General features: G+C 41.4%; 1 pseudogene; it reads right to left on the bottom strand.

The window, feature by feature from the left end:
• LOC124722827 overlaps positions 1-13,067 on the bottom strand; it is a 57,872-nt pseudogene that overhangs the window by 17,018 nt on the left and 27,787 nt on the right.

Here is a 13,067-nt window from a genome sequence, read left to right as displayed (position 1 = left end):
GGTGGGAAGGACAGGTATACACTCGCGCGCACACACACACACACACACACACACACACACACACACACACACACATATCCATCCGCACATATACAGACACAAGCAGGGTATATGTGCGGATGGATATGTGTGTATGTGTGTGTGTGTGTCTGTGTGTGTGTGTGTGTGTGTGTGTGTGTGTGTGTGTGTGTGTGTGTGTGTGGCATACTGATCTGAACTATGCAGCCTTCAAATGGAAGTTTTTTGATCACTCCTTATTTTTCACCCTGCCACCTTGGCAATATGTACCGCAAATCATCAGACAGACGACCTTCCTGCATGCTTCGAGCATCCCCTGGTGCTGTTCTGAACCAATGCTAATCTTTGTAACTGCGACGAGCAGTGTGCAGATTGCATCTTTGTATCCCACAAAGAGGTGACAGTTCCCAGTGGCATGAATGGTTACTGTTTATTGACTGTCACTGAGTTGGTGAGTCATTTGCTACATTGTGGCCCACCTGTTCACTGCTAAAGCCATGCTAGTCAGTGGTAACCCCTGTCAATGATATCCTGTTGCCCATAGCAGTTCACTCTGCTGATTGTGGTAGTATTTTCCTTGAATAAATCTGCTCACATTACACCTTTGACACTGTGGTACAAGAAAGCCCAATGACTACACACCCTCATAGAATAAGTGTCTCGAGCCATGGGTACCCACGATATGGCAGTGATAAAATCACCCTGTGATCAACTGTCACACTGCAGCTGTAAGCTGCACCTCCTTTTTCTGAATACTCAGGTTTATTAACTTGAAGTAAATCAGATCTTTTGAAGGAAGATTTAACAAAAAGGGCACATCCAGGAAAGGATGAAACCATGTCTAATTAACTGGAACACAAAATTAATAATTAGTGGTGACAAAGATCCTCTGCAATAAAAAATAATGTCCACTGACTTCATGTATTAGTCTTCAAGTGACAGAATATATGTAACTGTGTCCTTCTTATTTACACTGATTAAACAATGGAAATTCCAGGTAGGAATATCAACAGTGCAGGGAAAGATAGATCAGTATTTACCGTAAAGAAAACAAAGTTGCACACAGGCACAACACACAAGCAAGCACACCGCGTGTGCATGCACGCACGCACGCACACACACACAGAGAAAAAAAAAACTGCCAAGTCCAGCAGCTAGAGGCAAGCTGCTGGAGTTGGCAGTCATATGTGTGTGACATGTGCTTGCCTGTGTGTATAAATGTGTGTGTTTCTCTGTATCTCTTTTGCTGATAAAGGCTGTGGCCGAAACCTTTGTGTAAGTGCCTTTTTAATTGTGCCTGTCTACAATGTAACATGTCTCCTCTACAGTAAGCAGCACTCTACCTTTTAATATATTTTTCATTTACACAGATGTAATTAACAAATCAGAGTCTATTTATTCCAGAGAAGTGACAGTTTGTTCATGACAGTTCAGCACAAATCTGATTTTTTATATACAGCAAGGCTACCTATAAATTATTCTGTGTGCCAGTGTTCATGCTGATCATGTGTAATTTGACATCTGGTCCTGTAAACTTACTTCTGCTCAACGTGAAAAATTCTCCACTCCACATTTTGTAATTAACCTTAACATATCAAATAATGCATCCTTCAATATAACTGCTTATTGTCCACTTCCCATCACTCTATTCCCAATGTCAACCCAGCTGACCTCTACTTCTAATCCAAAAACCATGGTTGACTCAATGTTTGCTATTGCAAGCTATTGCAACACAAAAGTGCCAGAGGCACCAGTAATGATATATAATTAAAAATACTAGAAAGTAAGGCTCACCGGTTAGTTCATGCTAAGACAAACAGTACAAGTGTCTAAGACACTGCGCTCTCACACAAGTACGAGGTCTGAATACATTCCAGTTACGATACACTAAACTATTTCATTCACGGTGGCAATATACATACTCTCTCCCCAATAAACAGAATAGTTATAACTCAATTGTTCACAAGTATATATTATGACTCTTGCCACAGCTATGCAGTCAGTATGCCACAGGCGTGCCATAGAAAGGGATCAGGTTCAATTCCTTGTAGAGCCGGGAAATTCTGCTCGGTGGACAGACTGGAATAGGGTACACTCTGCTTGTAGTTCCAGCTGAGGAGCTACTCAAGTGAGAAGTAGTGTCTTCAACTTCTGGAAGTTGATAACAGCCTGGAGAGTTGTATACTGATCCCCTAACTCTCCATAGATATATAGTAGAGGACATCTCTCGAAGAGCATTGCGTGGTCTTCTGGCCCCAATGCAGAGTTCCTTTATCAATGTATATTGTATATCACCACTTGTACACACTCATCAGCACAGTACCATGTTGTGTCTTCACGTGGCAAATTTTTATTCCCTTGTTTCCAGATCAACATTTTTCCTCTTCTCATTACTTGCACCACACATATTCCACACAGTTTATGCTCACTCCTTCAATGATACTGCCCATCCTTCTCTAGTGTGCGAGTTGTCCCTGCTTTCCTGCGTGTTTGTTGGTTTAAACACCCTTGTTTCAAAAGAGAGTGACAGCTTAGATACAGTCTTGTCAACATTTTGTATTTTTATTTAGCAATTATTCTTTGAGCCTTATAGGCGAATGTCACAAGATATTGTCAACCACTGCATTCACTAGATTGGAATGGGGTTCATGGTAACTTATCAATTCATTTTTTAAGTTGCTGTTACCTTTTTCATCCTATCTTGGACTAGCTTTTCCATACTCCCACTCTATTTTACGTAGTCAAACAGTTATCTGCCCTTGCAAACTTGCTCCTTTACTACCAAGTTAACTAATACTGGGCAGCCTAACAGAAGTTCCAATATCCAGTCTTTCACCACAATTCACCTACACACACTTTTCACTCACTGATTTTCTTTTTTCAATGTCATAAATATTTTGCTTTCACAGACTGCTGTGCTTTGAACATAAAATTGTAGGAACATCTGCCTCACATGTCAGTTTTTTTTTTTATTTATTAAAGAATATGTTCCTTGCTTATTCCTATCTGCTTCTGATACATTTCCATTCTCACTTTTATTTTGTTTTGATCCATTTCTTTTTTCTTTGATAGACAAGTCAAACAACAATGGCAATATGTTGCAGCCCCCTGTGTTTCACCCTACTTACTACGAACTTACTTTTCTTAGCTTTCAATTTTATTAGTCATTTGGTTTTTAAGATACTTAATTGTTTGACCCTGTATTTTTATATCTTATTTTACCATGGGTTGATAAAGGATTTCTGTTATGCTCACAAAGAGAGAGCTGATTCTTCTCACCCCCCACCCCTCGTACCTTGTCCTGAAACAAACTTATCGCCAAGTATCTTGCAGTTTTTTTCCTATTATTAATCTCTTAGTCTAGTCATCAATTTAAAAGTGTCAGTTGTTGGTCCCATTGTCTAATAATTTGTACATTTATACACATGAAGTTCCAATTTTTATTTGGAACATATAGACTCTGATAATCATGAATCACAGTTCAAATGGCTCTGGGCACTATGGGACTTAACATCTGAGCCAAGGCAGGATTCAAACCTGCGAGCGTAGCAGTCGCGCGGTTCCGGACTGAGGTGCCTAGAACCGCTTGGCAACGGTGGCTGGCGAATCATAGTTACCATCACACGGACAGAAATACTGTGTTAACTTTATTACAACCTAGGGACATAGCTAAAAATGTCTTTACATAATTTCCAGTCCTGATTACTTTCCTTTAATTTAATCTCACAAATAGGTTAGTGTAACATGATGTTGACAGAGGCAAATTATATATAGTCACAAATTATTTAGCTAGAGGTATCTGGTTTGTATGTCTGGGAGGGAGGAGGGTGCAAGCTGAAAACTTCAAGAAAAGATTACTCATTTCATACCTGCTGGATTTAACTGCAGTTTATCTCTTCCATATACCAACCACATACCTAATGTGCATGGCAAACAGTTTAAAAGTATTATTCTATACTCAGCATTTGGAACTATCAGTTCCTTCATGAGAGAGGAAAGAGGGATAAGTTTCTGAAGGTCTGAAAGGTCACTCGGACTCCACGACTAATGTGAGGACAAGAGGAACGAATGTGTCTATAAGAAGTTTTGGAATTTCACCTCCTGAAGGTAAAATACTGATCAGTCTGTCAGTCTTCTAGTAATTTTATGGTTTCCTCGCATGAATTTTCACTTGGACACGATTATTCTATGTTTCATCACTCACCTGAGAGATATCTCTGAATTCCCAAAGAGACACACCTCCAAATTGCCATCAGCTGTTATCCGTAAACGGTTGCACGTGCCACAGAAGTGTTCACTCATTGAGGTAATAAATCCCACACATCCCTTGAAGCCCGGGACATGGTATGCCGGCAAAAAGAAATTGTAAGAAAATAGCTACTGCTGTTGTGAAAATACTATAAATGTGTCGCTCACCAAGTGGAGGAAGGAGAAAACGTGCATTAAGGGGAGTTTGAACGCCCTATCCTGACAATGTTAAATTTAGTGACTTAACTTCCCCGTATTTCAGGAACAACTGTAGCCATTGACAAGAAACTTTTACAGCACATTAAACTATATGTTCTGAGTCTTACAATAATTGCATTTCAGCCACTGCTTTTGGAAATACAATTTTTTAATTACACAGTTAAAATTTTGTGTACTTTTTTGTATGTTATTCTAAATAATTTTATTTATACATAACATTATGTTCTTCTTTTAGTTCGGAAGACTCAGGATACATATGTTATTACTCCCTGAAAATTTGAATTCGCTACTCGAAGTAGTTTCTGAGATTTAGGGAAAAATGCAAGAGAAAATGTAAATTTTCAGGAAGAGTTTTTAAAGTTTTAATAGACTGTAACTCAATATATGCTTAACATTTTATTTTTAGTCACTCAGAAGCCCCCTGCACCTTACTGTATATCATCCTCTTGATCTTTTTTAAGTTTTTTCTTGTTTTCTTCTTTCTGGACTCTGTAGTGGCCAACTGTGCTGCATACTTTGCTTTACCAATGCAAAGCTTGTCCATCCATTCAAATTCTCTGATGCAGTTTGCTCCAGAATTAATTCCCATATGTTGTAGCACTTTCACCCTACCAATGTTGCCATCATTAAAAGCAATAACAGCATAGCTGACCCCCACTTTAGTGTCTTCATTACGAGAAAAACATTTTTTGGTCTACATCTACATCTACATCCATACTCCTCAAGCCACCTGACGGTGTAGGGTACCTTGAGTACCTCTATTGGTTCTCCCTTCTATTCCAGTCTCGTATTGTTCGTGGAAAGAAAGATTGTCGGTATGCCTCTGTGCGGGCTCTAATCTCTCTCATTTTATCCTCATGGTCTCTTCGCGAGATATACGTAGGAGGGAGCAATATTCTGCTTGACTCCTCGGTGAAGGTATGTTTTCGAAACTTCAACAAAAACCCGTACCGAGCCACTGAGCGTCTCTCCTGCATAGTCTTCCACTGGAGTTTACCTAACATCTCCGTAACGCTTTCACGATTACTAAATGATCCTATAACGAAGCATGCTGCTCTCTGTTGGATCTTCTCTATCTCTTCTATCAACCCTATCTGGTATGGATCCCACACTGCTGAGCAGTATTCAAACAGTGGGCGAACAAGTGTACTGTAACCTAATTCCTTTGTTTTCGGATTGCATTTCCTTAGGATTCTTCCACTGAATCTCAGTCTGGCATCTGATTTACCGACGATCAACTTTATATGATCATTCCATTTTAAATCACTCCTAATGCATACTCCCAGATAATTTATGGAATTAACTGCTTCCAATTGCTGATCTGCTATATTGTAGCTAAACGATATGGGATCTTTCTTTCTATGTATTCGCAGCACATTACACTTGTCTACATTGAGATTCAATTGCCATTCCCTGCACCATTCATCAATTCGCTGCAGATCATCCTGCATTTCAGTACAATTTTTCACTGTTGCAACATCTCAATATACCACAGCATCATCCGCAAAAAGCCTCAGTGAACTTCCGATGTCATTCACAAGGTCATTTATGTATATTGTGAATAGCAACGGTCCTACGACAATCCCCCGCAGCACACCTGAAATCACTCTTACTTCGGAAGACTTCTCTCCATTGAGAATGACATGCTGCGTTCTGTTATCTAGCAACTCTTCAATCCAATCACATAATTGGTCTGATAGTCCATATGCTCTTACTTTGTTCATTAAACGATTGCGGGGAACTGTATCGAACGCCTTGCGGAAGTCAAGAAACACAGCATCTACCTGCGAACCCGTGTCTATGGCCCTCTGAGTCCCGTGGATGAATAGCATGAGCTGGGTTTCACCCGATCGTCTTTTTCGAAACCCATGCTGATTCCTACAGAGTAGATTTCTAGTTTACAGAAAAGTCATAATACTCGAACATAATACATGTTCTAAAATTCTACAACTGATCGACGTTATAGATATAGGTCTATAGTTCTGCACATCTGTTCGACGTCCCTTTTTGAAAATGGGGATGACCTGTGCCCTTTTCCAATTCTTTGGAACGCTACACTCTTGTAGAGACCTACGGTACAGCTGCAAGAAGGGGGGCAAGTTCCTTCGCATACTCTGTGTAAAATTGAACTGGTATCCCATCAGGTCCAGCGGCCTTTCCTCTTTTGAGTGATTTTAATTGTTTCTCTATCCCTCTGTCATCTATTTCAATATCTACCATTTTGTCATCTGTACGACAATCTAGAGAAGGAACTACAGTGCAGTCTACCTCTGTGAAACAGCTTTGGAAAAAGACATTTAGTATTTCGGCCTTTAGTCCATCATCCTCTGTTTCAGTACCTTTTTGGTCACAGAGTGTCTGGACATTTTGTTTTGATCCACCTACCGCTTTGACATAAGAGCAAAATTTCTTAGGATTTTCTGCCAAGTCAGTACATAGAACTTTACTTTCGAATTCATTTAACACCTCTCGCATAGCCCTCCTCACATTACATTTCGCTTCGCGTAATTTTTGTTTGTCTGCAAGGTGTTGGCTATGTTTATGTTTGCTGTGAAGTTCCCTTTGCTTCCGCAGCAGTTTTCTAACTCGGTTGTTGTACCACGCTGGCTCTTTTCCATCTCTTACGATCTTGCTTGGCACATACTCATCTAACGCATATTGTACGATGATTTTGAACTTTGTCCACTGATCCTCAACACCATCTGTACTTAAAACAAAACTTTTGTGTTGAGCCATCAGGTACTCTGAAATCTGATTTTTGTCACTTTTGCTAACCAGAAAAATCTTCGTACCTTTTTTAATATTTCTATTTACGGCTGAAATCATCGATGCAGTAACTGCTTTATGATCGCTGATTCCCTGTTCTGCATTAACTGTTTCAAATAGTTCAGGTCTGTTTGTCACTAGAAGGTCTAATATGTTATCGCCACGAGTCGGTTCTCTGTTTAACTGCTCAAGGTAGTTTTCAGATAAAGCTCTTAAAAAATTGCACTGGATTCTTTGCCCCTGCCACCCGTTATGAAAGTTTGAGTCTCCCAGTCTATATCCGGCAAATTAAAATCTCCACCCACAACTATAACATGGTGGGCAAATCTACTCGAAATATTTTCCAAATTATCCTTCAGGTGCTCAGCCACATCAGCTGCTGAGCCAGGGGGCCTATAGAGACATCCAATTACCATGTCTGAGCCTGCTTTAACCATGACCTTCACCCAAATTATTTCACATTTCGGATCTCCGTCAATTTCCTTCGATACTATTGCACTTCTTATCGCTTTAACATGCCTCCCCCTTCACTGTCCAGCCTGTCTCTGCGGTATACATTCCAATCTGAGTTTAGAATTTCATTACTGTTTACATTTGGTTTCAGCCAACTTTCTGTCCCTAGTACTATGTGGGCATTGTGACCGTTTATTAATCAGAGCAGTTCTGGGACCTTTCTATAGACGCTCCTGCAGTTTACTATTAGCACATTAATATTGTTATTCCCTGTTGAATTTTGTTTACTCCTACCTTGCCGCATCTCAGGAGGTGTCTTGTCGGGCCTAGGGAGGGAATTCTCTAACCTAAAAAACCCACATGTGCACTCCACACATACTCCACTACCCTTGTAGCCGCTTCTTGCATGTAGTGCACACATGACCTATTCAGGGGGACCCTACATTTCTCCACCCGATAGCGGAGGTCGAGAAATTTGCACCCCAGATCTCCGCAGAGTGGTCTGAGCCCTTGGTTTAAGCCTTCCACTCGGCTCCAAACCAGAGGACCACTATCGTTTCTGGGAACGATACTGCAAATAGTTGGCTCAGATTCCACCCCGCGAGGCTTTCCGCCTTCACCAACCCTGCTAACTGCCTGTACGAACTGAGGATGACCTCTGAATCCAGACGGCAGGAGTCGTTGGTGCCGACATGAGCAACAATTTGCAGTCGGGTGCACCCAGTGCTCTCTATCACTGCCGGCACGGCCTCCTCCACATCTCGGATGAGACCCCCGGCAAGCAGACAGAGTGAACACCGACCTTCTTCCCCGACCTTTCCGCTATTTCCCTAAGGGGCTCCATCACCCGCCTAACGTTGGAGCTCCCAATAACTAATAAACCCCTCCCCCCCATGTGCCTGCTCGGACCTTGCTGAAGGAGTGGCCACATGTCCACTCACAGGCAGAACGGGCGATGCCACACGGCCAGCCTCCACACTGACCCTCCGCCTCGTGCGCCGCGAACGCCGCTGAACCCGCCACTCCCCTTGGGAAGAGGGTGGCCCAATAGCGCCCGGTACCCGCAAAGATGTGTCGACAGCAGGGTCAGTGGGTGAAGCATGTAACACCTGGGGTGTACCATGCAATGCACCAGACTCCCCACTGCCACTACACTCCGAGGCAGTAGCCAGAAGACGGCTAACCACGGCCATCAACACGTTCAGCTGTTCGCGAACAGTGGCCAGCTCCTCCTGTGTCCGTACACAGCAGTCACACATCCTATCCATACTAAGAAATCAATTTACTGTACAGAGTTAATCAACTTATAACTGGACTGCTAATTCACTAAAGGCGGCTGATAGTTGACTAAACTGTGGTTACTAGACACTTCCTGTAGAAAACAATGAAAATAGCACTACCTGTCTCTGGACTGTATTCAAAACAAACACTAGCACTACTGGCCCTATGGCTGACTAAACGGACTCTCTCTGACTGTATTCAAAACAAACACAAAATCTATGGAACACTATTACTAGCACTCGACAATTAAAGCTTCCTAAAAGCAAAAACACACGGAAGAAGAAGTGACAAGTAAGAAAAATAGAGTTAACACTTAAACTAGCGTAGCTCGCTGCACAGCAGACGTGACGCAGACGGCAGTTACGATGACACTGACACTATAAGATTATTGAACGACTCATTGGGATTTTGAGTCTGACAATGCAGACACTTCTTCAATAATTCAGGATTGCCAGGTCTCTGTAAACAGGTTTTATGATATCCACAACTGCTGCTGGGATAGAATGTTTATGGCTGTATGACCTGTTTGAGTACTGGGCATTGCGGTAATTGCACCATGAACCAGATCCAGGAGGGCAAAGATGGTGTACTGGTTTATCATCAGCTGACAGTCTCTGGAAGAAGGTAGCCCATACTGCCTGCTTCATTTTCAACAAATCCTCAGTATTATTTCTAATGGCAATCTCATAATACTGTTGTAGTTAATCAATCATGTTGTCTGTCAGCCTGCTTCTTATGGTCTTACCACCTGAAAATTTCTTGTCTCTCAAACTTTGTTTCAACTTCCTCAATCTGGTACCCATCCTCTTCTGGACATGACAAACACATTCCATTTCTGTGATAAGCTTCTCACCATAAGGCTGAGTGGCTACTACACTGTTATATGCATTTGAGTCTGCCTAACCTAAGAACTTAGTGTAACACACTCCCCTTTAGTTTACAGATCGATTATAAATTTCAACAGCTGCACAGGCCTCCGTACGACTAGTTGTCCTTCATAATTTCTGTCACAGATATGCCCTTCTTCATTCCCTGATTTATACTTATAACAATATTTGGTTAAAATTTGGAAATCTATTAGCTTTCCAGTATCCACACTGGTCACTGTAGCAACAGAATTCTTAGAACTGCAGCTGCACTTCTACCAAGTGCCCCAAAAGCTACTGATATGTCAATCATACCATCGTTTATTTCAGCAGCTTCATTTGCAGCACCCTTAATTGATTCACATGCAGCAGATTTCACAGCAGCTCCAATAAATCCTGCATACTTGTCCATTTTACAAAGTGGGCGTGGCATATACATCACGACACACATTGTTTCTGCTGCAGTGTGTCCTTTGCCAATAGCTCTCAATCCATAAAACCACCTAATATTTATTTCAAAATAATTATCTTTACACTTATCAGAATTCCAAAATGAATGAGTATATTTGCAACTGGCAGAATTAATGATAAGTTTCCTGGCTTGTCCATTTGATACCTCAATGTCTTCATGTAAACTAACTGGCCCTCCACATACATACAGCACACACATTCACATAACATCCCTATTAGGATGTGTAAATGTATCAGAATATAACCTAACCTACCGTTTACATGAGGTTTGTTTTGAGATAACTGTGTTATCACTATGTTTCATTTTAATCTTCGAAGCACTAATGGGTGTTTCGCTAGATACTCATGAGTTTGCCAGTATTTCATTGTCTGTAACTTCACACACCACATGCTGAACACAATGTTTCTCTTTATTCAAAAATTTATTACCATGAAACCCACATTTCTTAAAAACACTTCATTTTGGAGTCATACTTTTTGAGAGATTTACCAGTCTATTCATCACTTTTCCTCGGAAAAACGTTAGCACTTCGATATACAAAGCATGTTTATACTATGAAAAGATATGATACTATTTTTGACACTGCTACCAATACAAACACATAACTTAACCTTCATAACACAGCAATCCACAGCTTTCTACAGGGTGGTCCATTGATAGTGACCGGGCCAAATATCTCACGAAATAAGCATCAAATGAAAAAACTACAAAGAACGAAATTCGTCTAGCTTGAAGGGAGAAACCAGATGGCGCTATGGTTGGCCTGCTAGATGGCGCTGCCATAGGTCAAACTCATATCAACTGCATTTTTTAAAAATAGGAACCCCCATTTTTTATTACATATTCATGTAGTACGTAAAGAAATATGAATGTTTTAGCTGGACCACTTTTTTCGCTTTGTGATAGATGGGGCTGTAATAGTCAAAAATGGTTCAAATGGCTCTGAGCACTATGGGACTTAACTTCTGAGGTCATCAGTCCCCTAGAACTTAGAAATACTTAAACCTAACTAACCTAAGGACATCACACACATCCATGCCTGAGGCAGGATTCGAACCTGCGACCGTAGCGGTCGCGCGTTTCCAGACTGTAGTGCCTAGCACCGCTCGGCCACTCTGGCCAGCTGCTGTAATAGTCACAAACATATAAGTATGTGGTATCACATAACATTCCGCCAGTGCGGACGGTATTTGCTTCGTGATACATTACCCGTGTTAAAATGGACCGTTTACCAATTGCGGAAAAGGTCGATATCGTGTTGATGTATGGTTATTGTGATCAAAATGCCCAAGGGGCGTGTGCTATGTATGCTGCTCGGTATCCTGGACGACATCATCGAAGTGTCCGGACCATTCGCCCGATAGTTACATTATTTAAGGAAACAGGAAGTGTCCAGCCACATGTGAAACACCAACCACGACCTGCAACAAAAGATGATGATGCCCTAGTAGGTGTTTTAGCTGCTGGGGCAGCTAATCCACACATCAGTAGCAGACAAATTGCGCAAGAATTGGGAATCTCAAAAACGTCGGTGTTGAGAATGCTACATCAACATCGATTGCACCCGTACCATATTTCTATGCACCAGGAATTGCATGGCGATGACTTTGAACGTCATGTACAGTTCTGCCACAGGGCACAAGAGAAATTACAGGACGATGAAAGATTTTTTGCATGCGTTCTATTTAGCGATGAAGCATCATTCACCAACAGCGGTAACCTAAACCGCAATAATATGCACTATTGGCCAACGGAAAATCTACGATGGCAGCAACAAGTGGAACAGCAGCGACCTTGGCAGGTTAATGTATGGTGTGGCATTAAGGGAGGAAGGATAATTGGCCCCCATTTTATCGATGGCAATCTAAATGGTGCAATGTATGCTGATTGCCTGCGTAACGTTCTACCAATGTTACTACAAGATGTTTCACTGCATGACAGAATGGCGATGTACTTCCAACATGATGGATGTCCGGCACATAGATTGCGTGCGGTTGAAGCATTATTGAATAGCATATTTCATGACAGGTGGATTGGTCGTCAAAGCACCATACCATGGTCCGCACGTGCACCGGATCTGACGTCCCCAGATTTCTTTCTGTGGGGAAAGTTGAAGGATATTTGCTATTGTGATCCACCGACAATGCCTGACAACATGCGTCAGTGCATTGTCAATGCATGTGCGAACATTACGGAAGGCGAACTACTCACTGTTGAGAGGAATGTCATTACACGTATTGCCAAAGGCATTGAGGTTGACAGACATCATTTTAAGCATTGATTGCATTAATGTGGTATTCACAGGTAATCACGCCGTAACAGCATGGGTTCTTAGAAATGATAAGTTCACAAAGGTACATGTATCACACTGGAACAACCGAAATAAAATGTTCAAATGTACCTACGTTCTGTATTTTAATTTAAAAAACCTACCTGTTACCAACTGTTCGTCTAAAATTATGAGCCATATGTTTGTGACTATTACAGCGCCATCTATCACAAAGCGAAAAAAGTGGTCCAACTAAAACATTCCTATTTCTTTACGTATTACACGAATACGTAATAAAAAATGGGGTTCCTATTTTAAAAAACACAGTTGATATCAGTTTGAGCTATGGCAGTGCCTTATAGCAGGCCAACCATTGCGCCAGCTGGTTTCTCCCTTCCAGCTAGACAAATTTCGTTCTTTGTAGTTTTTTCGTTTGACACTTATTTCGTGAGACATTTGGCCCAGTCATGATCAA

This window comes from Schistocerca piceifrons, chromosome X (genome assembly GCF_021461385.2).
Source record: "Schistocerca piceifrons isolate TAMUIC-IGC-003096 chromosome X, iqSchPice1.1, whole genome shotgun sequence".
NCBI classification, from domain to species: domain Eukaryota; kingdom Metazoa; phylum Arthropoda; class Insecta; order Orthoptera; family Acrididae; genus Schistocerca; species Schistocerca piceifrons.
The sequence above is the reverse complement of the archived record's forward strand: the minus strand, read 5'-3'. Positions and strand labels throughout refer to the sequence as shown.